The sequence below is a fragment of the Monodelphis domestica genome, chromosome 3, assembly GCF_027887165.1.
Source record: "Monodelphis domestica isolate mMonDom1 chromosome 3, mMonDom1.pri, whole genome shotgun sequence".
NCBI lineage: Eukaryota > Metazoa > Chordata > Mammalia > Didelphimorphia > Didelphidae > Monodelphis > Monodelphis domestica.
In genome coordinates this window covers 299,669,367-299,692,988 of record NC_077229.1, presented here as the reverse complement: position 1 = coordinate 299,692,988, position 23,622 = coordinate 299,669,367, and positions in this window count along the sequence as shown.

Genomic DNA, 23,622 nt, shown 5'->3' with positions numbered 1-23,622 from the left:
AATTATTCCATTTTATTAAAAGCAATAAGTAAATTTTCCTTGATTGTTTGTAAGCTCAAAACTTCTCACAGGGTAATGAGAAAATTAAGCCACCTGTGATGAAATCATTTACCTTGTGTGGAACCTTTATGCTGTCTATAATCAATGTTAGGAACCTCTGGAGTTGTGAGTGAGGCTGGACCTTGCCTGTGGCAAAATTCTATAAATTTCAATGCTTTTATTTCCTTAACTATAAAATAAAGATAGGAATATTTTATCTTAATGTATATACTGAGAGGTTTTGGGGGGGGAGGAAGTGGCTCAAATGTAAGTAGAGAGGAAGTAAGAAAAATTAAAAATACAACTTTATTGAAAACTAAAGTTACATTTTAAAAATAATTTTAAAAAAGAATAGATTAACAACTGATGTTTGCATCTGCTTCCCCATCTTTTCACACTACAGAAGATATTAATAACTTTGAAGAATGATCCTGAAAATCTTCAATGTGAATCATGGATTTAGAGAATCTTAAAGGTCAAATAATTCAACCCCTTTATTTTGCAGATAATAAAGGTCACACAGGTATCTGGTTTCAGAGCTAAGAAGATTTAAATCCAAGTTTTCTAACTCCAAATTCAGTTTTCTTTTTCTGCTCTGTACTGTGATTATTTCTTATTCCTGACTGTCTTTATAAGGAGGATATATATTTCTGCCTCTTGTGAAGTAATGCTAATAATATAGCTTTTCTGAACTATCTTTGTAGATTTATAGATTTGTATTGTATTCCCAAGAACTATGTTTTTAGATTTGCTGCAGCCAGTTTTCCTTCAAGTCAGAAGGTTCTTCAAGGTCTTAAGAGGGATACTATGGGATTACAAAAAAATTATTGTAAAGTTTGCAGGATTTGAAGAATGGAAGTTGTGTGTAAGAAAGCCATCATCTCCTTTATTTGGGAATTGTCTATATTGAGAATACAGGTATCTGAAGTTCACATTTGTGTATTATTTCCTAAGTAAGGCAAAGGTATGTTTAGAGGCTAGACTGTAGGAGTTCATTTAACTACCTGGTCCCTTGTAGCAATTTGAGTTAATTCTAAAAAATGCTCCAAATCACCAAAAATAAGAAAAATATAAATTAGCATAATTCAGAGAATTCATCTCATATTTGTTGGATTATAATATAACAAAAGATCAAATTAGTAAATGTTGGAGAGACCTTCATAAGGCAGGAACATTATTGCACTCTGGTAGAGCTGTGATTTGATTGAACCACTCTGGAAAACAATTCGGGATCACAATAGAAAATTCTCTAAACCATACATACCTTTTGACAGTGATGTCACTATTATGCGCATAATATAAGGAGGTCAAAAAGAGAGAAGGAAAGATCCTATTCATTCAAATGAGTGTATTCATACATATGCAAAGAAATAGGAAAAAAGTAGATGCTCATGAATGAGGAATCTTTGAATGATGGCCAAAATAAAAAGTCTCTGTTGCCATTCAACTTCATATACAGCAAGAACAAATAAACTACAACTATCTTCTTTTCTACTCTACACTTTATATTTGTTTAAGAGATGTCCAAAAGGTTTGGGTTCTTAATAAAAGGTTACCATCCCATTTGAAAGTAGTATAGTTTATGAATTTCATTTTTTACAAATATTTATTATTTCATTGCTACCACCACTACCCCTCAATTGAACAATCAAAAAAGAAAAAGAAAACCATTATATGAATATGCATACTACATGCATACTACCCCCCCCCCTTGAAAAATATTCTCATTAGCCATAAACCATACTTTGTTTAGCCATCCCAATGTAGATGAACTCCCTCATAGTTCTAGGGTTTTGGAAACTATAAAAAAGTTGATATGAATATATTTTTTGTACAGTTGAGCTCTTTTCCTTTCTGTTTGTTCTTTTGGGGGTTTAAGACTAGTTATAGTATCACTGGGATGAAGTTTAGTGAAAACTTGGGCACAATTCCAAATTGCTTTCTAGAATGACTAGACCAATTCATAATTCCAACAGTACATTCTCTTTTCCCCATAGCTTCTCCATTTGGATTATTTGTCATTTTCTGTCACCTTTGCCAATCTGATAAAAATGAAATAAAACTTCAGAGTTGTTTTAATGTACATTTTTATTAGTGATTTGGAGAATTCTTTCATATAATTATTGATAGTTTGAATTTCTTCCTTTAAAAAATGCCTATACTAACATCAATCCAATGATCCAGGACAATTCTAAGGGACTTATGTAAGAGAATGCTATCCTCCTCCCAAGAAAGAACTGTTGGAATAGAAATGCAAATGAAAACATAATTTATCACTTGTTTATTTGGGTATATAATTTGGCATCTTGGTTTTATAAAATTACTTACAAAAATTAATTATATGGAAATATATATTTGAGTAATAATACATGTATAACCCAGTGGAATTATTTATCAACTCTGGGAGAGGGGAGGGAAGAGGGAAGGAAGATAATATGAATCATATAACTTTGGAAAACAGGTGTAAATTTGTTATTGGAATAAAATAAAGATAAAATTTTTAAAGTAATGAAAAAAATTTTTAAAGAAAAGAAAGCCTATTTCATAACCTTGACTTTCATAACTATAACCATTGAGGGAAAGCTCTTAATCTTACAAATTTGAATCAATGTCAAATTTGAACCTGATATGTCTTTTTAAATTTTTTATTATATACTTAGTAACTACAATCAACAACAAAAAACATATGCATGAAAAAATTATGTGTAAAACCACAAACTCCACATTGTTTACAATTTGTTTAAAATGTAAATTATGTAAGTATGCTAATATAAACATCTTGCTTTTGAGTTACCCTTAGATTTGTTTTATTTTAATATTTTTTCTCTTGATTTTATAGCTATTTTTAATGTAATCATAGCATATATTATTCTTTTCTCTTCTCTTTTCATCTCTTTAGATAGTTACATTATTTCCCTAATATTTCCAAAATTTATCATCATCATCATTATCAATCCAAGATTTATCATCACCATCAAAACATGGACCCATGTTTTGAACCTATATAATTATGTGTTTGGAAAAGTAGCTAGTGATGCCCAAATGGTCATAAAACTGTTCATATCCTTTGACCCAGCAATACTACTACTATGTCTGTATCCAAAGGAGACATGTACAAAGATGTTATAGCAGCTCTTTTTCTGGTGGTAAAGGGCTAGAAACTGAAGGAATGTCCATCAATTGGGGAATGGCTAAATAACTTGTAATATATGATTGTAATGAAATACTATTATGCCATAAATAATGACAAACAAGATGATCACAGAAAAAAAATAGTAACACTTATATGAAGTGATGAAAAGTGAAGTGTGCAGAACCAGGAACAAAACTGTAAGAGCAATAATGTACCATGATCAACTATGAATGGTTTAACTATTATCAGCAATGACAGTATCCAGGATAACTCCAAGAGATTCATGATGAAAAAGGTTATCCACTGCCATAAAAGCAATTGATGGAGTGTGAATACAGATCGAAGTATCCCATTCTTCACTTTATTTCCTCCATGAATTTTTCTTGTGTCAAGAATATGTATCTTCTTTCACATGTTAAACATGAAAATATGTATTATATAATAACACATTTACAACCTATATCATATTACCTGCTCTTTTGGAAAGAAATGGAAAGGAAGGAGGGAACATGAACTGCAAAATATCAGCAAATGATTATTATTTGTTTCAAGCAAAGGCTAGATGTGCCTTGTTGGACACATTACAGAGAGGATTCTTTTTTCAAGTATGAGATAGACTAATGGACACTAAAACTCCTTCTAACCTTGAACATTTATGGTTCTATTAGGAAAACATGTTTAAAAAAGATGGAAAAAAGTCAGATACTCTTCACTTGCTTTGTAATTCTAGCTGGTAGATTGACCCATCCCAAAACCACCTCGATAGAGTATACATTTTTCTCTTCATTACTGGTAGCTGTCATATTGTAATTTTCCTACATTAATAATTACCTTTTTCTTACAATCACTGACCCATATGTCCAAATTAAACACAGGAGAGAAAGTATCATGAAGTCCTGCAATGAGAATAGTCAAGAATGAGCACCAGCCTTAGAATTCCTCTACAATGTACCTAACAAATATATCTAGGACTTTTGAAAGGGAATTTATTATGTTCTGAGACAGCCCATTCCCCTTTGGATTATTTGTAACTAACACAGTAGTAGGCCCTGTTTGAAAGGACTGTAGAGCAGAATATTTTCCCCATGCTTAGAAACTAAACAAACACTGAAAAAAAGAATTCTGATTTTTATATTTTCTGTCAATTAAAAACAAAATATCTCAATGCATTTTATTTTCAATTGCATATTTGGACATATCAAGAAAGGTTTATAACCAATTCACTAAATGCCTTTTAAGAATAGCTAAAGGGGTAGGTTGGCCTTAGGACACACCCCAATTTATATATATGTTTCTGGAATCTACTACTTTGAGTACAAATCTTCCCCAGTTAACAGGTCATGTTTATAAAACAGGACTTTCCTATAATACTTTGTAATTTGACCATTATTTTCAAAGTTAGTGTTTAACCCCCACTGTCCATGGCCCAAGATAAAATAGCCTGATATCGAATATTCTTCTATAACAACATGCTGGAGTGACATTTGAAGACAGAATGAAATGAATTATGCTGAATTCATGAATGTACCAGGACAAAAAATAAAAAGGTAAAGGTAGAGAACCCAATTGGCAGTCCATTTTAGAACTATTTTATATGGCAGAACTTCTAATCCTTTGTTAAAATGATCACTATCACATTTTACTCTATGCTAGCCCTGAAGCAGCTCTACTTAATTCCATATGCACAGAGTAGCTGGGCACAGATGTTCTGTAAGTTGCACTAGAAAGAGGCCTTCAAGGCAGACAATCTCATGAAAACACACCAAACTTTTAAAAATAAAATGACTGTGGAATGAATTCATACCATAAAATTGCATAAATGTCATTATTTCTTCATCCTCTGGGCAAAATTAGATCTAAACCATAGGAGGACAAAGGATAGTTATCTAATTCTTGAAGATCTCTAGGGAAGATGGATGTGAACTTCTTATTTTTTCTACCAATTAATAAACTCTTAGATAGAATGATTTTCTTCTCTTGTTTCTAAAATATCCTTCTCTTATTCTTTTATCAGAGATAGAATAAAGCATCTATATTCTCCTATCAGGCAAACCTTAGAAATATGAAAAGTGTCTGGCACTCAATAAACCACCAAGAGTCAGTGTCTAGTCCCAAACAATTTTCTTCTACAAAATCTTTCATCAACAATTTTTTTCCAAATAATATTTTCCCAAAATGTTTTTCCAAAAAAATATTTCCCAAATTTAAAAAATAGAGCTTTTAAGAAAGGTTAACTTCCAAAGAGATAACATACTTTATAAAAAACAGATACAGAAAGGTTGTTGTCATTCTAATCCCAACTCTAATATACTGATATGATAAGTAGTTTCATCATCATGAGTGAGAAATATTGTTACAAATATTGACATATTTGCTTCATCTCATATTTATTTGTTGTTATTCCCATTTGATCAATGAATGCTCTTGGTATATTCTGCCTTAGAGTATCTGCCAAACTTATGGAAGGTTTGTTTTTTTCCTCATGACATTTTTAAAAAATATTTTCTGAAATAAATGATGCTTATAATAATCTAACTTTCTATTTCTCTCTGAATAAATTTTAATTCTTTCTTCTCTTTAATTTTTTTCTAAATTATAATTTACAACTTATTTCTTGTCTTCCCTTGTGACTACCTTCATATTTTTTTCAAGAAACAAGCATTTCAAAATTAATCTGTCCCTCCTAGTAGTCCCCTCTCACTGATCATTTTTTTTTAAACCCTGGTTTATCATTGCTTTGATAAGAGTTCCAAAGTCTTTTCAAAGTTACCTTTCTCTAAACTTTTGGTATTCAAGCAGAGCCCTGATCTTGATCTCTCTTAACTTCTTCCTCCCCTATAATTAAGTTTTTAACATACCTCTTGACAACCCTAGATTTCTCTACTTTTTAAACTTTAAGGGCAAGCATTTCTAGCCCTTCCCTTCAACAAAGGAAACTAACAATTTATAATACCATAAAAGGGTGCAGGGATGCTGCTGCTGCTAATGAAGAAAATGATGATATTTGGGGGGAAAGATTAATGTCTTCACACTGATTCAGTGAGCATGAACTATGTCCTGTGGGTCTGAAATAAAGTCTTGCCCCTGCCCTCACTCTCCATTTCAGAAGAAAACCCAGGAATGCTCTCCTTTGATTCATCTTCCTTATAAAGGAATTGCCTGAGTATTTCCTCTCAAGGACTGGGAGGAAAAATACTTAAGTTTTAAGATTTCATGTGGAAAAAATTGTCAGAATCAAGGACCCTCTTTGACTTCAAATAAAGTGTTAAGATTCTGAAGAATGTCTAATGCCAAATTGATTGGCTCTAATGACAGCCAGCTAGTGTCTACCCTGGCAAGGTCTCCTCTGTATCCTCTTCTATCACCTTTAAACTTCCTCTTCCTAATCTGCTAAATGCCCAATGCCTTCATGCTATCCTGTGCCATCCACCTCCGTTTAACTTCACTAAAAAGTACCCCATGTCTTGTACCTATCTTTCATTTCTCCCTTTCAAAACTACTTCCAGATATACTTTAGAGATCTCATAAACCAATTCAACTAATGTTTTAAGTAAACTGGCCTATAGGTATTTTGATTATATATTACCTTTTACAGGGATAATAAGAATAAAACTTTGCAAAAATTACATGTCAATAGTACTTTTTATCACTCTTTCTCTGGAGAGTGACAGATTTATTATTTTAGTATTAGGGTGGAAGGTGGTTTCACTGACTAAAGAAAAAAATAGAGAAACTGAGACTAGTTGATAGAGGTCCAAAAAGTTATTTTTTAATAGGTTTGCAGTTTCTAAGTTAAATTATCTAGTACTTAAGAAATTCCCATTATTGACATATCTCTTGACCATGAAAAAGAGAGGTTTGCTTAAATCAGGGAGCAACATAAAATTAAGTAAATTTAATTTGGGAAACTGTTTTATGAAACAATCTAATTATTCTCGAGTTATGCAGTGATGCAAGACAGTACCAGAGACTAATGAAAATTATCATATGCCTTCTGAAGAAAGAACTAATAGAGTCTGAATTCAGACTGAAACATACTACATTTCATTTTCTTTCTACTTTTTTTTATTTGAAAACTCTTCCTCAAAATGACTAATATGGAAAAAATGTTCTACATGATTGCACATGTAAAATACATATTAAATTGTTTACCATTTCAGGGAGAGGAATAGGAGGGAGTGAGAGTGGGAAGAAGGGAGAGAATTTAGAACTCAAAACATTTTTTAAATAAATGTTAAATTGTTTTTACATGTAATTGGGGGAAAATAAAATATTTCTAAAAAAGAAAAGAAAAGGAGTATAGCACAGCTTTATATTGTCACCTTATTTATTTAATTTATATGCCAAGTACATGATGCAAAATGTCAGGACGTAAATCAAAAACTGGAATTAAGGTTGCCAAGAGAAATATCAATAATATGCAGACAATAATACTGTGATGGCAGAAAGTGAAAAATTAAGAAGTCACTATAGTTGGTGACTGCAGCCATTAAAAGATGCTTGTTCCTTGGGGGAGAGGGGAAGCTATGACAAATATGTATGGCATAATAAAAATTGGAGACTTTATCTTGCCAACAGGTCCACATAGTCAAAGTTATGGTTTTTCTAGTAACTATATGGCTGTGAGAATTGAACTTTAAAGAAAACTGAATGCTACAGAAACAACGCTTCTGAATTGTGGTGCTGGAGAAAACTGTTGAGTCCCTTGGACATGAAGATGATTAAATCAATCAATACTTAAAGAAATTAATTGACTATTCATTAGATGATCAAACACCGAAGCTGAAACTTAAATACTTTGGTCACAAAATGAAAAGTGAGACTCATTAGAAAAGACCCTGTTGTCAGGATAGATAGAAGGCAAAAGGAGAAAAGGATAGCAGAGGATGAGATGGATAGATAGTATAATGGAAGCAACATGAGCATGGTTAGACTTTGGGAGATAGTAGAAGATAGAAAGACCTGCCTTGCTAAGGTCCCTAGAGTCATGAAGAATCAGACACAATTCAGTGACTGAACAATTGCAAACTATAAGCAAGTCACCTAAAAGAAAATAGAATAGACCATACATCTCAAGTTTTGAAGAAACCATAAAGCTAAAAATATGTGAAAATTTACTTTTCCCATACCATATTAATTCCTACATCATGACCCTGGATTAAAAAGACCTCAACCAGTTCCTATATAATATAGATAATTAACATACATTTCTGGGTCTGGGGTCTGGGGTCTGGGGTCTGGGTCAGAAATTCTATCCAGGATATTGCTATTTTCTTTGTCCTTAGGAATCCCAATGAGTGCCTTCCCTTTTTCTTTTTTAAATCCTTACCTTCTGTCTTGGAATCAATACTGTGTATTGGTTCCAAGGCAGAAGAGTGGTAGGAGCTAGGCAATGGGGGTTAAGTGATTTGACCAGGATCACACAGCTAAGAAGTGTCTGAGGCCAAATTTGAACCTAGGACCTCCCATCTCTAGGCCTGGCTCTCAATCCACTGAGCTACCCAGTTGCCCCCAAGTGCTTTCCCTTTTAACAGAATTTGGTTCATAAATGAAGGGGACAAAGGTTCTTTTCCTGTGTACATGTTCCCCATGTCCTGTGGACAGGGAGGGGTGGATAGTTTGATGGACCACCTCTTAATTAACTATCTAGCAATTAGAAATGTCTTCAATGTTCAAAGGAGGAGCTATATAATAATCTCCTAAAACTTCATTTATTGAGCTGCCTGACCATGTTTGAAGATCTCTGGTCATTGAGAGAGGACCATTGACTTATGTCACTTTATTACTTACGATGTTGGCCTAACCAATGAACTGATATAATCAATAAACTGATATTTGTTACCTCAAATCAGTCTCGCGAAATAATTTTTAATAATAACAAGTAAAGCAAATAAGTGGTAGTATGAATTTAAAAATTATATTAATTCACAAAGGAAAATTTCATGAAAAGAAGTTCTATAGTTAGCCTTGGATATGACTGGGAAATAAAGATTAGAGCAGCTGAGAAAGTATGGGAAAAAAAAGAAAGAAAATTGCCAGATCAGACTATGAAAAGAAAACAAGAAAGATTCCATTTTGAAGGACTTTAATCAAAGTCCATTGGAGGGAAATAAAAAGAAAATTAGGGAGAAAATCTAAGCAAATAGGGATTAGATAAGAATAGATGAGGTAGAAAGTTAAAGAAAGTTGGAATCTGCACTGGCTATATGATTGGAGGGTTTAAAAGTAGAGGAGTTTTGGAAAATATTTTATGAAATTAAGAGAGTTTTAAAGGAGAGCTTTTCTTAATCTCATTGAAATAAGGAGAACATGAGAAACTATATTTAGTTACTCTTTATAATATGGAAAATATAGAAATATATTTATAGCATGTAATAATTTGAGTATTGCATATGAAAATTTGATACCTAACATAACATTAAAATGGTATATTTTCATTATTACATAAGGAATATACATTAATAATTACATCACTATACAACAAAGATTATGTTTTCAACTTTCATGCTTTTGAAAATTCTCATGGATTCAAAAACAGGAAGCTAAGAATATAAGGATGCCATTTTAAATCTTTGGCAGTAGAGTGAAAATAGTGGACCCTTTAATGAGAAATACTGTACTGGCAGTACATGGCCTTTGGGAAACTGAGATTCTGTATACCATTTCTACATATAGGTCCAGGTGTAAGTGAACTTATACTAGTCTCACTTTAAGTGAGATGTGCCCTCCTTTTAGGATAATTATGATCTTTGAATGCTTTATATGGAAATCAGGCCTTCATGAAATAATATCTAAATTTTGGCATTAGAGCAATATTTTAGAAACTGCAAGTTAGGTTTTGTTAAAAGATAATTAGATCAAAATTACTCTATTCTGGTCTTGAATGCAATCAAAATTGAATACCCAAACTGATAACATCAATAAAGTGATTTTTCTATGTAAGATAATTTAGAAATGCATTTAACTGAATTGGTGTCATTTAACTAGAATTAAGTGATTTGTTTATTTATGTATTTTTAGAACACATACCTTCTACTTTGAAATTGATAATAAGGTGGATAACTAGATGCCTCAGTGGATAAAGAGCTAGACCTGGAGACAGAAAGTTCTGGGTTCAAATTTGGTAACCTTCAAGTATTTAAGTAATAGAGAACTTTCTAGAGAAACAAGGGGCTAATGTGGAGCCTCCATTTCAGCTGAGTGTCTTGCACATTATAGGCATTCAATAAATGCTCACTTACTGATTATTTATTAAGTGATTTAGATCACAAGTAGGCCTGCCAATTATGTATAACTCATGTTATACTTATACAAGCCTGGAGATGGGAGGTCCTGGGTTCAAATTGATTCTAAGAAAGAAGATAGGAGTTTTTTTTTAAAATTGATAGTATTTGTTCCAAGGCAGAAGAGTGGTAAGGGCTAGGCAACTGAGGTTAAGTAATTTGGCAGGGTCACAGAGCCAGGAAATGCCATTATGGAGCAATAGCTCAGAGCCAAGTGATAGTAGCAACTTGAAACAAATGACACACAGTGACAGTAGCATAGACAGACAGCAAAATAACCAGAAAAGAGCTTCTGTCAAAAGAGCAATACAGCACAGAATATTAATGGAGCAGAGTAAATTCTGGCCTTATGGGCCTTACTGAGTGCTGTGTGGGGAAAATAGAAGTTACTTTGGATAGAATGACCCTGCTGGCTTTTGTGAGGGAACTTGTATTCCTTCATTCCCACTACCCCTTCCAGGCTAGCCCTCTGACACCATCAGTCAGTAATCTCTCCTTTGAAATTTATTTAATCTATATCGCCCAACTGATATTTGTGTAACTGTTGTCTAATGACCTCCAGGACATTCTTCTTCCTTTCTCAAATTGTTCAGTGAATGGTCCACAAGCTCCTCCTTAACTTCTGCCCTCATACTAGGGTACTTCAACATATTGATCAATACTCCTTCAAACACTCTAACCTCCCGAGTCCTCAATTCATTATGTATTTAGTAAATTTTATTATTAATAATTTATTGATAATTACTGATAATTATTTATTCATTTTCCATGCCCCACTTCTCTATTCCATTAGTTATACATATCTAGTTTACTGCAAAGGGCTGGTGTTTCTAGATGTGCAATAATTTTTGTATATATCCTCTTCTCTCCTCTGACCTTGCCACAATCTTGGTGAAGTTGTTTCTTAACTCACACCTAGGTTATTGCAGTAAAATGCTAATTTGTCTCCCTGTTTTATCTCTGCCCACTCCAGCCTAACCTTTATTCAGTTGTCAAATTGATCTTCCTCTAAAGCTCAGGACTAAACATATCACCTCCTATTCAATAAACTTCAATGATTAACTATCATCTCAAATATAAAATTCTGTTTGGTTTTTAAATGCCTTCATAACTTGACCCTTTCCTATATTTCCAGTATTCTTAAACTTTACTCCTCTTTAGATACTTTGAGATTTGGTAATACTGCTCTTGCTGGGCTTTTTTCTTCACACATAACACTGAATCTGCAAAAGCCTTTCTCAGTCCTCCTTAATCTTAGTGCCTTTGCTCTGAGATCATCCCCAATTCATCCTGTAAGTATCTTGTTGTACATAATTATTCACATTTTTTGTCCTTCATTATTAGATTATGAACCCCTTAAGAGCACAGTTCTTTTGCCTTTCTTTACATCCCCAATGTCTAGCAGAGTACCTGGTCCATAGTAGGAACTTAATAAAAGCTTACTTTTATTTAAAACAAAATAACAAAAAAACTTATCTGTCTTGGAATCAATCCTGTATATTGATTCCACTGCAGAAGAGTATTAAGGGCTAGACAATGGGGGTTAAATGACTTGCCCAGGGTCACACAGCTAGGAAGTGTCTGAGGCTAGATTTTAACCCAGGAACTCCCATCTCTAGGCCTGGCTCTCAATCCACTGAACTACCCAGTTGCCCCATAAAAGCTTACTTTTAACTTTGACGTGCTAAAGGGAATAGGTCTCTTATTTCTTTACAGGCTTAAATGAAAGTCTTCTTTGGGTCAAAAACTATGTTCTGAAGACTCATGAACCTGAATGTGATTAAGGAGAATTTGTGGTACCCTACCCTTCAGAGAGTGTCAGATCTTAAAATTCCCAGATTCTACTTGGATGCAGACAAATAGCCAGGGAAGTGAAAAATCCCCCAAAGCCTTCATGTTAAGATCTAGTCTTTGACACAAGAGTTATAAAAATGAATACATATTATACGAGTTAAGTTGTAATAGTAGCACTCCATTACTGATTCCTTCAAAGATACTTTACTACCATGTCCAAAACCTATTATTCTAATCATTGCTTGTCCTTTAACCAAACATCACTCCTCACTTTCTCTTTGTAGTATTCTTTTTTCCTTTCTTACCTATACTGTTGTCCACGCATTTTTTTTTCTGCACTGAAGTAATTTACTTCGTGATCAGTCTCAGTGCCCCACATGAGACCAATTTCCCCTCAAGCCAGAGTTCCTGTCCTCACACATTAATAGGATGACATACCATGTACTAAGCATACAATACAATAGGGCTAGCACAATATCACTATCCAGAGTTGAATTGCAGCCAAGTATCCTTAGGTTCACTTTTCCCCTGCAAATTTTCCTTTTTTACTTCCATTTGCATGAGTGTATCATTTCAACTTGGGCAACATTTTGTGAATTATTCTTGGCTCCATAACTTTTCCAACCAGAAGGCACCTTAGACACCAGATGGCTCTCTGCTCCTGCTCTTCTCAAAAAGGCCTTCTAATGAGGCTATTATATGGTTTGCTTATAGTATCACAATTAGTCAGAGGTAAAAATGTAGATGAAAGGAATTTTGACAGGATTAGCCCTCTGGTTGCCTTCCCACTTCTAATTGGCCCAGATTGACTCATGGAAAAATCCCTATTGCCATATTTTCAATTTGAAGTATTAAAGGGGAATTGCTGATGGAAAATTCCCCTAAAAATATGGCTTATTTAGGAAATATAAACTCATTTCAGTTATTTTCTGTGAAAATTATGTTTTATTGTACTTGGGGATACTTTATCACTCAGCAAAGAACAGCCGGGTCTCCATGTGGTTAGATGTCTGGATATTTGTTAAACTACTAAGGCTATCATTGGAAGGAATTAAGTGGCCTAGATACTAAATGCTGCAGGCCCAAATACTGCAGCAAGTTTCCTTGTGAAATAGGTATGTAGGCAGAGAAAGGAACAGATTTAGGAGACAGGCAGAAGAAAGAAGGGAGGAAAAATATTAAAATTCAAAGTTCAACAGGAAACTAAAAATTAAATAGGAACAAAGAACCTTGAGATTTTGTTTGATTGATTTAACTATCACCAGTAAAGTTTATCAAAAACATCATATTATACTTTTTTTTTTTAACTCTCAAATGAGAATTTTGGTACATGGGAAAGATACCCATCATGTGTGGTCTCCTACATGAGGGACTTAGCAGATAACCATCTCCTCCCTCCCCTACCACAGGTTCTCAGCTTTTTATCTAGTATAAGCCAAGTCTGATTTTGGCAGTGATTCAGGCATGAAATTGAAATGAAAAAAAGATATTTGCAGATCATTTAACATTTAACAAAAAGAAAGTTTATTTTTTTATTGTACCATTGAAAGAATATTCAAGAAAAAATTAGATTATTTCACATAGACACAACTCTTTCTGCCTCAATACTTTCCATAAAGTCATTCGATGTCTTCTCTATGTATTGCCTTTCAGATAGGAATAGAAGTCCCAAGACTGAGAAGGGTTGGCCACTTGCATTTTGGGCTTTTAAGCTTTTGGAGAACTGTGAAGTCACTTAGAACAATTAAGGCTTGAAGAGAGTTTGATTTTTTTTTTTTTTAGGGAAAAACTAGTATATGTGACCTTTCCAGTCTAATAGATATTGCTCCTACTACTCTCTCCCTCTGAATTATTTTTTGTTTTATGCCAACTTTGTATTCACATATATATATATATATATACACATATATATAATGTATACTTTTCTGTATACATATTGCATCCTATCTCCATAAAGGCAAAGACTTTTGTTTTTATTGTCTTTATATCTCTAGGGCCTATTGAATTAAATTGTTATTATTCTTAAATTATCATGCCTATAACAGGGTACCTAGCAGTTAATTGTAATGTCTCTAAGCATTCTTTTCTCCAGGTCCTCAAGAATTAAAAAAAGGATAACAAAAGCCAAGCCTGTAGGTAGGGCTATAGGAGTTGTGAGTGGAATGGGAATGTATAGGGAGAGATACTTTTAATTTTGATCTGCATTATTCACATTTCCCCCATCACTTTCTTAAGTCTAGACAATCAACAAAACAACAAATCATTCCCAAATTTGTAATTTTGCTGAAATCTGAAGTATAAATGCTCACAATGAAAATTTAAGTTTCAGCTTTCTCAAAGCTGCAGGAGCTGATACCAGTATACCTCTGGCAGAAGCAGGCTGAACAAGGTCCCAGCAGCATCTGTAGAGTGTCAAGGCATGTTTAGGCATCTTATACATGGAAGCCACTGTACCAGGCACTGCAGACAATGAAATGACAAATGATACTCTCTCTACTCACAGTACTTACAATGTACCAAGAGGTAGGGAAGAGAAAACTGAGGATACTGCATATAAATCAACCAATCACAGTATTACAGAATCTTATTCTTGGAAGAGTCTTAGAACATCAAATCCAGCCTATCCATAAATCATCTCTACTTAATAGCAAAGTTATTACCTAGCCCTTGCTTGAATTCTTCTATTAATGAGGAAACTATTTCTTCCCAAAACTACCCACTCCACTTAAAATATTAACTAACACTTATATACTGTTTACTATGTGCCATACACTGTGCTAAATACTGTACAGTTACTATTTCATTTGATTCTTACAACAACCCTGGGAGATTATTCAGCTGTTTCTAATTCTTGAAGACTCCACATAAGTTTTTCTTGGCAAAGATACTGGAGTGGTTTGCCATTTCCTTCTCCAGTTCACTTTATAGATGAGGAAACTGAGGCAAACAGTGTCTTGCCCAGCTAGTCGGTCAGATTTGTCACTCAGAAAGATTGAGTCTTCTGGATTCCAAGCACAACATTCTATCCCCTCTGCCACCTAGCTTCCCTGGGAGGCATGTACTCTTAAAATCTCTGTTGTGAAAATGTATTAGCCAAGATTCAAAAAGCAAAAACCAAGTCTCCAAACTAAAAAGAAATAGGTTTATTGAGAGAGGGACAGTTTTACAATAAAGCCAGACTCTGGTTGGCAATTGAAGACCTCGAGCCTTGAGATCAGACCTCTTATAAAGGAATTTTTTCCATAAGCCTGAAGTCAGTATACAGAGTGGAAGAGTCAGCAGGGTAAGATATGGATAGGTGGTATAAAGTGCATACACAAAATACTTAGTGATTATAAAGCAAGACAAAACAATAATAGAACAAGATAACTGAACATGTAGACTACTTTCTGATCCTTATATTAAGTGAAATCATGGAGAGGTCGGGGGATTTTACATTCACATCCCCATTTTACAGATGAAGAAACTAAGGCAAAAAGAGGTTAAGTGATGCCAGTCACACACTGACACATGTCTACAGCTGCATTTGAACTAAGGTCTTCTTTGTTTCACACTAGACACCCTGTCCATGTACCACCTAGTTGCCATTTCACATAATTATCATTTTAGGATGTTTTTCCTAAATTATCTCTCTGCAATTTCTACCCAGTCCTTCTGGTTCTGTTGCCTATCTAGGGAAGCTTTGGGAGGAGCCTGGTATTCCATTCTCCAAGTTTTCAATCACAGGAGAGAGAGGATCTGGGAGGTGGTGGCAGGAGTCTTGAATTAATTGCAGGGTGAGATTAGAAAACAAAAGTTTAATTTGGTAGAGGCAGAGCACTAGATGCAAAGTAGAGTATCAGATTCTAATTTCACTTGGATATCTACTAATGGGTAACCAGTCAACTAGTATTTAAATACTTACTATTTATAAATTTATATACTATTTATAAATATTACACAGCCAGGGTCAGCACTAAATTCTGGGGATACAAACACAAACAAAAGGCAAAGAGTTCTCATTCTAATGGAAAAAGGTAACATTTGAAAAGGGAGCTGGTAGAGGGAAAGGAAGGAATCTTTAAGGTAAGGTGTCAAAAGCCCAGAGAGTCAAAGCAGAGTGAGGAAGGGAATGAAGTGTGGCCAGCCTAAGTCTCTCACCAAAATAAAAGCCTTGGGGAAAAAATGACTGCTGGGAGAAGGAGTCCATTATGGCACAGGGATATTTCTGTTTAAGAAGTTGTTGTTCATATTTCATTCCAAAGAGGACCAAAGACATTATGAGGGCAATATCTTAACTTGGGAATGAATTAGATTTAAGTGAGGCAGAGTTGTACAAAGTCATCAGTCTCCCTCTCTCTTCCAGAGTCACTGAAGTCCAGCTGGCAAGACAAAAGTCAAGATTACTGTCAATGATTGAGGATAGAGTAGATGACCTGCACCTCTTCGATATCTGACCAAACTTTAGGCAATACATAGCTCCTGCTTTTACCTCCTTCATGGTGAATGGAATAAATTGTTTTCATCTGCCCGTTCTGCCAGAAAAAAAAGTCTTCACATGCTTCAAATAGACATCCTCCTAAGTCATAGACAAATTTAAGGTCTAGGCTGCTACAGGTGAGAGTTGGGTGACAGGTAGACAAAGCCCTCATACCAAAGGTGCTAGTCCTCCCTGAACATTCCATACACCCCAGATAAGAAAGCAGTTAAGGCAAAGAGGTAAAGTTCAGAGCATCAGAAAGTCCAAGGGCATACAGAACCATACATAATCTGGGGTAGAAACAGGGATCCTAATAGGTGATATATTATAGACAACATCAGATAAGGTCATAGACTAAGATCACAGACTTAAGTCAAATAAATGTCTTAGAATGACAAGAAATCTACCTATTTAAAACTTTAACTCATTTAACTTTTAAAAATTCCATATGGACACATAAGCACAGAAAAAAAAAAATCTAAGGTCATTTGAGTACTGAGAAGATTCTTCAAAGTAGACAACTTCTTCAATCACTCTTCTTTTGTGTCCAGCTCTTTATGATCTCATTTCTTGGGAAAGATACTGGTGTGGTTTGCCATTTCTTTCTCCAATTCATTTTAAAAATGAGGAAACTGTGGCCAATTTGAACTTAGGAAGAGAAGTCTTCCTAACTCCTGGCTCCCTATCCCATCTACTGTGCCTCCTATCTGCCTGTAATGTAAATAGCTACATTACAGTAAAAGGTAGAGGGAGATTCTGAAAAATGTTCTTGATGACTTCATGAATATTGGTCTTCCACTGAACTATGCTACGACTGCCATATTATGACCATATTTCATGATCAGGGCACAGCTTCAAATGGACCCTTCATGGTTGGGACAACTAATCTAATCCAATTAATCTAAACCAAACTATTCCATAAACTGAAATAAATCAGAATATAATAGATACCATATACTAGGTATTTTATGCTAGGGAGGCTCCAAAAATAGTTAAGTCAGTAAACATTCTAAAATGACAATAAGAATCATATTCCTGGCTTTCTATTTCTTATTCTAATGCCTTTTGGTTACTTTAATAAAGATATGAAACTGCTAAGTATAGAAAACACTGGGGGACAGCTGAGTGGCAGCTGGGTGTCTTGGGGATTGAGAGCCAGGCCTAGAGATGGGAAGTCCTGGGTTCAAATCTGGCCTCAGACACTTTTCAGCTGTGTGACATTGGGCAAGTCACTTGATCCCTATTGCCTAGCCCTTGCCACTCTTCTGCCTTTCCAAGACAGAAGGTAAGGTTAAAAAAAAAAAGAAAGAAAGAAAACACTGCATTTGACCCATGACATCACTACTAGACTGATATACCAAAGAGTTAAAAAAAAAAGAAATTTCCCAGATATACAAAAATATTTAAAGCAATACTGAGTTATCAGTTATTTCTATGCAATTATCTCATGACAGTAGGATCTTGGAGCTTTTAGTCTAAGAATATTAGTTAATTAGTGGAGCCTATCTCTAGGCTATCATTAGTGTTGCTACTGAAATTGGGGATATTTTCAAAGACCAGCATTTGATTAAGAAATGTTTAAGAATGATCAAACACCACAAATTAGATTACAACTAGAAGTCTTTTAATTTTTTTAATATTTCATCAGTGTTTTTAAGCATTAAACTTGTTACCAATTGCATTTAAATTAAATTTAACTGGGACAAATATTTATAATGAAGCAGGTATAAGAAAAGTAACAATTTCAATAAAAAAAGATTATGTCCTTTTCATCATTACTTTATATTAAAAAGTAGTGGGGGCAGCTGGGTGGCTCAATGGATTGAGAGCTAGGCCTAGAGATGGGAGGTCCTAGATTCAAATATGGCCTCAGCCACTTCCTAGATGTGTGACCCTGGGCAAGTCACTTGACCCCCATTGCCTAGCCCTTACCACTCTTCTGCCTTGGAAGGGTTTTTAATAAATAAATAAATAAACAAATAAATAAATGAATGAATGAATAAATGAATGAATGAATGAATGAATGAATGAATAAGCAAATAAATAGATAGATAAATGAATGAATAAATGAATGAATGAATGGATAAATAACTAAATAAATAACTAAATAACTAAATAACTAAATAAATAAATAAATGAATGAATGAATGAATGAATGAATGAATAAATAAATGAATAAATAAATAAATGGAAGTAGTTAAAGAAGGGCAGTGAGATGGCTCAGTACATAAGAGTGCCAGGCCTAAAGATGAAAGGCCCTGAATTCAAATCTAGCCTCAGACACTTCCTAGCACTGTTACCCTGGGCAAGTAGCCCTTATCTGTCTTCTGTCCTGGAAACAATACTTAGTATTTGTTTCTAAAACAGAAGGTATGGGTTTAAAAAACCAGTAGTTAAAGTAATCTAAAAGTAGTTATAGTCAGTGACCATAGGTATATATAATTTTTATTTACACACTTTAAATTTACAACATTTCTTTACATATAAAAATTGATGGAATACATGGAAATTTTTACCTGATTTCATTATGGTTTTTCAAAAGTAGCAAGATGTGTGTGTATATGTGTGTGTGTGTGGCTGGTGGGGATGGGGGTGGGGTAGGGACAGGTTGTGGGTGTACATTGCCAGGAATTCTCTTACTCCTTGGGCTAGGACATCATTCAGATTACCATCACCATCTCTTCCCACCTCCTTTAATTGTGAGAGTTTTGAGGGCTTTGTCCAAGATCTCTCTCTCTCTCTCTCTTACTCTCTTTCTCTCTCTCTCTTACTCTCTCTCTCTCTCTCTCTCTCTCTTTCTCTCTCTCAGATTTCATCAGTTTTTATTTATGTAATTATCCTTTCTATGCCAATGATTTTCAAATCTACATATCTTAATATTCAGACCTCATTAGTACTTGAACTCAAATTCCACATCTACCAATTATTTTGAATATTTCAAACTAAATGTCTCAAAAAGATCTAAAACACAACATAACTAATTTTTCCCCCAAAGAAATTCTTCTCTGAATCTTCCCTACTTCTGTAGAAGGCACCACCATTCTACCAATCTCTTATATTTCTAATTTTGGTATAACCCTTAACTTTTATTCTCCTTCACCCTGGAAACCTATTAGTTGTCAAATCATGTCATTTTTACTCATGCCACATCTCCCACAGACATCTCCTTTTCTCTATTCATTCAGTTGCCATTTTACTTCTCTCATCCTTCACTTCTCTCCATTCCTGTACATCCAACACACAGCTGCCAGAGCTATTTTTCTCTTATGTGCAGATCTGATCATATCCCTCCCTTACTCAATAAACTCCATTGATTTCCTCTTGAACCTAGAATCAAATAGAAACTCCCCAGTTTCATTGTCAAAGTCCTTTACCACTGAAGTCCCTCCCAAGTTGTGATCTAGCCAAACTGATCATCTCTCTCTTCTTTGCACATGACCCTCCATCTTCCCTCTCTGGTCTTTTTCACCAGCTGTTGTCTGTAAACTGGAATGAACAACCTCCCAAATCTGTGCCTCACAGAATTCCTTTCTTCCTTCAGGATGAGCTCAATCACTTCCTTCTATGTGAACTTTCTGATTCTCTCAACTATGTCATATTTTAAACCTCAAAGGACTAAATAATTTTTTTTAGTTTATCTCGTGCATATGTAAAAAAGTAGTTAACCTGTATAACTGCAAGGGACTCATGACAAAAAAGGATGTCCCCCACCATACAATGAAGAGGAGTCCAAAAACAGATGGAAACATACCATTCTTCGCTTTATTTCTTCCATTAATTTTTCACTAGTGTAAACAATATATATCTTGTTTTACAACATGAAAAACATGTATATACATATGGTATAACAAATGTACAATCCATATCATAATACCTGCCTTCTTGGAGAGGGGGAAGGGATATATGAGGAAATGAGAACATGAATTACAAAATGTCAGAAAAAAACTTCTAAGAATTATATCAATGTGAAATCTAGAAAAAATAAAAATAATAATTTCTTAAAGTATTTAAAGTCAGTATACACTATTTGTTAGAAAATGGGTCATCTCAAAACTCAAAATAAGCTAATCTCTGTGGCAAAATTTAGGAGAAATGGCCTTGGAGAATTAGACTCAAATCTTCCAATACTATCAAAGAGCTAAAAAATTAACAAGAGAACACCTATTACATGAAAGGCATGGTGCTAAAAGAAAGGTTTTTACAAAATCCTTGCTCTCACGCATGTCAAAGTCTGATGTGAGAGACAAAATGCAAAGAACTATGTGTAAACAAGATATAAAATCAATTGGATATAATTTCAGAGAGAGGTAACTAGCATTAGGGGGATCAGGAAAGACTACTTACAGAAGATGGCATTTTAATTAATCCATTGGAGGAACCAAGAAAGCCAGAAGGTGAGGAAGGAGACAATTCCAGGTATGCTGGAAGCCAATGAAAAATCAAAGAGTCAGGATATAGAATGTCTTATTTGAAGAATATCAAGGAGACCAGTGTCATTGGCTCAAAGATTATATAGTTGAAGAGTAAACTCTAAGAAGATCTAGAAAGGCAGAAAGGGTCAGGTTTTTTTTTTTTAAACTTAATTTCGATAACTGTGTATTGATTTCAAGACAAAAGAGCAGTAAGGACTGGGCAGTTGGGGTAAAGTGATTGATTTGCCCAAGGTTACACAGCTAGTATCTGAGTTCAAATTTGAACACAGGTAGTCCCATCTCCAGTCCTAGCTCTCTATCCATTGTGCCACCTAACTTCCCCATAGAGTTAGGTTTTTAAAGTCTCTAAAAGCCAAATAAGACGTTTTATTTAATCCCTGGGGATAATAGGTAGCCACTGGAGTCTATATGTCCTTTTTGACATTCCATGTGACCTTAGTGAGTATAAGCAAAAATTAAATTCCATTCTTAATTACCAGTTTCTATAAAAACAATTAGCAGGAGTGTGCTGATAAAAGAGTTAGCAACTATCTCACTGAAAAAATAAAAGTACCCACAAGACATTCAGGCTTGCTCTACATTATGAATATTCTCTCCATCACTTTCTTAAATCTAAAAAAATCAACTAAACAATAACCAAGCTCCAATTTACAGCTTTGCTGATTTCTGAGGCATATATGCTCACACTGAAAATTAACAATCAACTCAATATATGAGGTGGCTCCACCATATCTCTGGTTATAAGCTTTATCTTTCCTTGAAACCAAAAGACCCCACAATTGTATTGTTTCTTTTAGTATTTCACAGCTTGCACATTTTCCTATTCATACCTGGAGCTCTATCTTTTAAAAAAAATTAAAATCATCTAGTTTCCCTAAGTGTTCATTCTCAGCTCAATTCTTTTCAAATTAGATTAGCTCAATATGCCAAGATGAGACCTCCATGTGAGGCCGAATAGCAACAATCTGAAAATGACAACGCAACATGAGTTCTGCTCATTGCCAATGATACCCTGGGAGCAGCATTAGGGCTTACTTTTTAAAAATCCATTTGATTTCACAGGGTACAATGTGATCTTTAAAGGTCCTTTAGAATTACCTTTTGCTAATCTCTTTAACTTGTTTCCAGCAGAGTGATGAAGGATTTTTTAACCAGGGTTCTGTGTAAATACAATGCTTTTAGAAACCTGGAGTTCACTTTCTTTGAAGCATTAGTCAGATTAAAAAAAAAAAAAAACTTGAACATTGAGTCATAATGGTGGAATTATTTCATATTTTAAGACAGGAGAGATGGACTAGAAGGTAATATAGGCACTAAAGTCTTTAGTATTTTCTTTCAATGTAAATGTCAAAGGAATCCATTGCATTCACTTATATCTTGTTTGGGCATATGACTAACTAACCTCCCTTGAGAAGCACTCAATACTGAATTTTCATTTATAATAATTAGCTTTATACTGAACACCCCAAATAATCAAGTCAATTTAAATCAACATTTTCAAATCCTGTTAGAAAGTTCATTTGTCTTGAGCTGTTTTCTTTGGTTTTAATCCCCCCTTCATCTTGATCATACCTAGCCAAGATAAACTCACATCAGGAAATTCCTTATTATGGACTTTACTTCAGTTTTGCTAATTTTACCTCATCAGTAACCTCCAGCTTATTGAGGGCAGGACTGAGGTGGTGGTGCTTCTTTGTTTGTTTGTTTTTATGTTATCTTTAGTACCCTTAGCACTCAGTCTAGTGTACTACTTGAATGGACAAAATAAGTTGTGCCATTAATATAATTCTAGAATATTACTCAAGTGGAATCCTTCAAGTGTCCAGTGATCTTACCCTAGGTAGAATTAGTAGATATAATCTAATCTGAAGTATCCTTTTCTCTCAATAGTTTCTCCCAATGTATCTAGGCCTTTTCCAGGATGGAATCCTTCTTCCTTTTGTATCCATGTAAGCCAATCAATTTTCCTTGCTTTTCTTTATCGCTCAAAGTGTATATAAACCCCCAAGTCCTTCAGTTTGTTGGAAATTCCCATGATGGAAATTCCCATTCATGGTACATTTTCCCAGACACATTGTTCTCAGAGTCTTGGCTCTGCATGGTGGCCCTAAGAACTCTGTTCCCCTTGTCCTGACTAAAGGATGGCTTTTTTATAACTGCTTTAGGCATTTCCTATTTCTTTCTTCAACTCATTTTACATATGATCAAACCACTCTTGCATCTTTGCCAAGAAAACCCCCAAAAGGGAACACAAAGAGTTGAAAACAACTGAACAAGAAAAATAAACAACTTTTTGCCAAGGAATGTGCAAAAGTCATTTTAAAATTAATATCTATTTGAAGGTAATATTGAACTATCAATAAAACCTTTCTTATATGTTAGAATAAGATAATTAACATAAATATATCATCAGATTACTCAATTAAGTTTCCTTGGTAGGAAGACATCCATAATTATAGAAAAGAAAACTAAGTGAGTCTC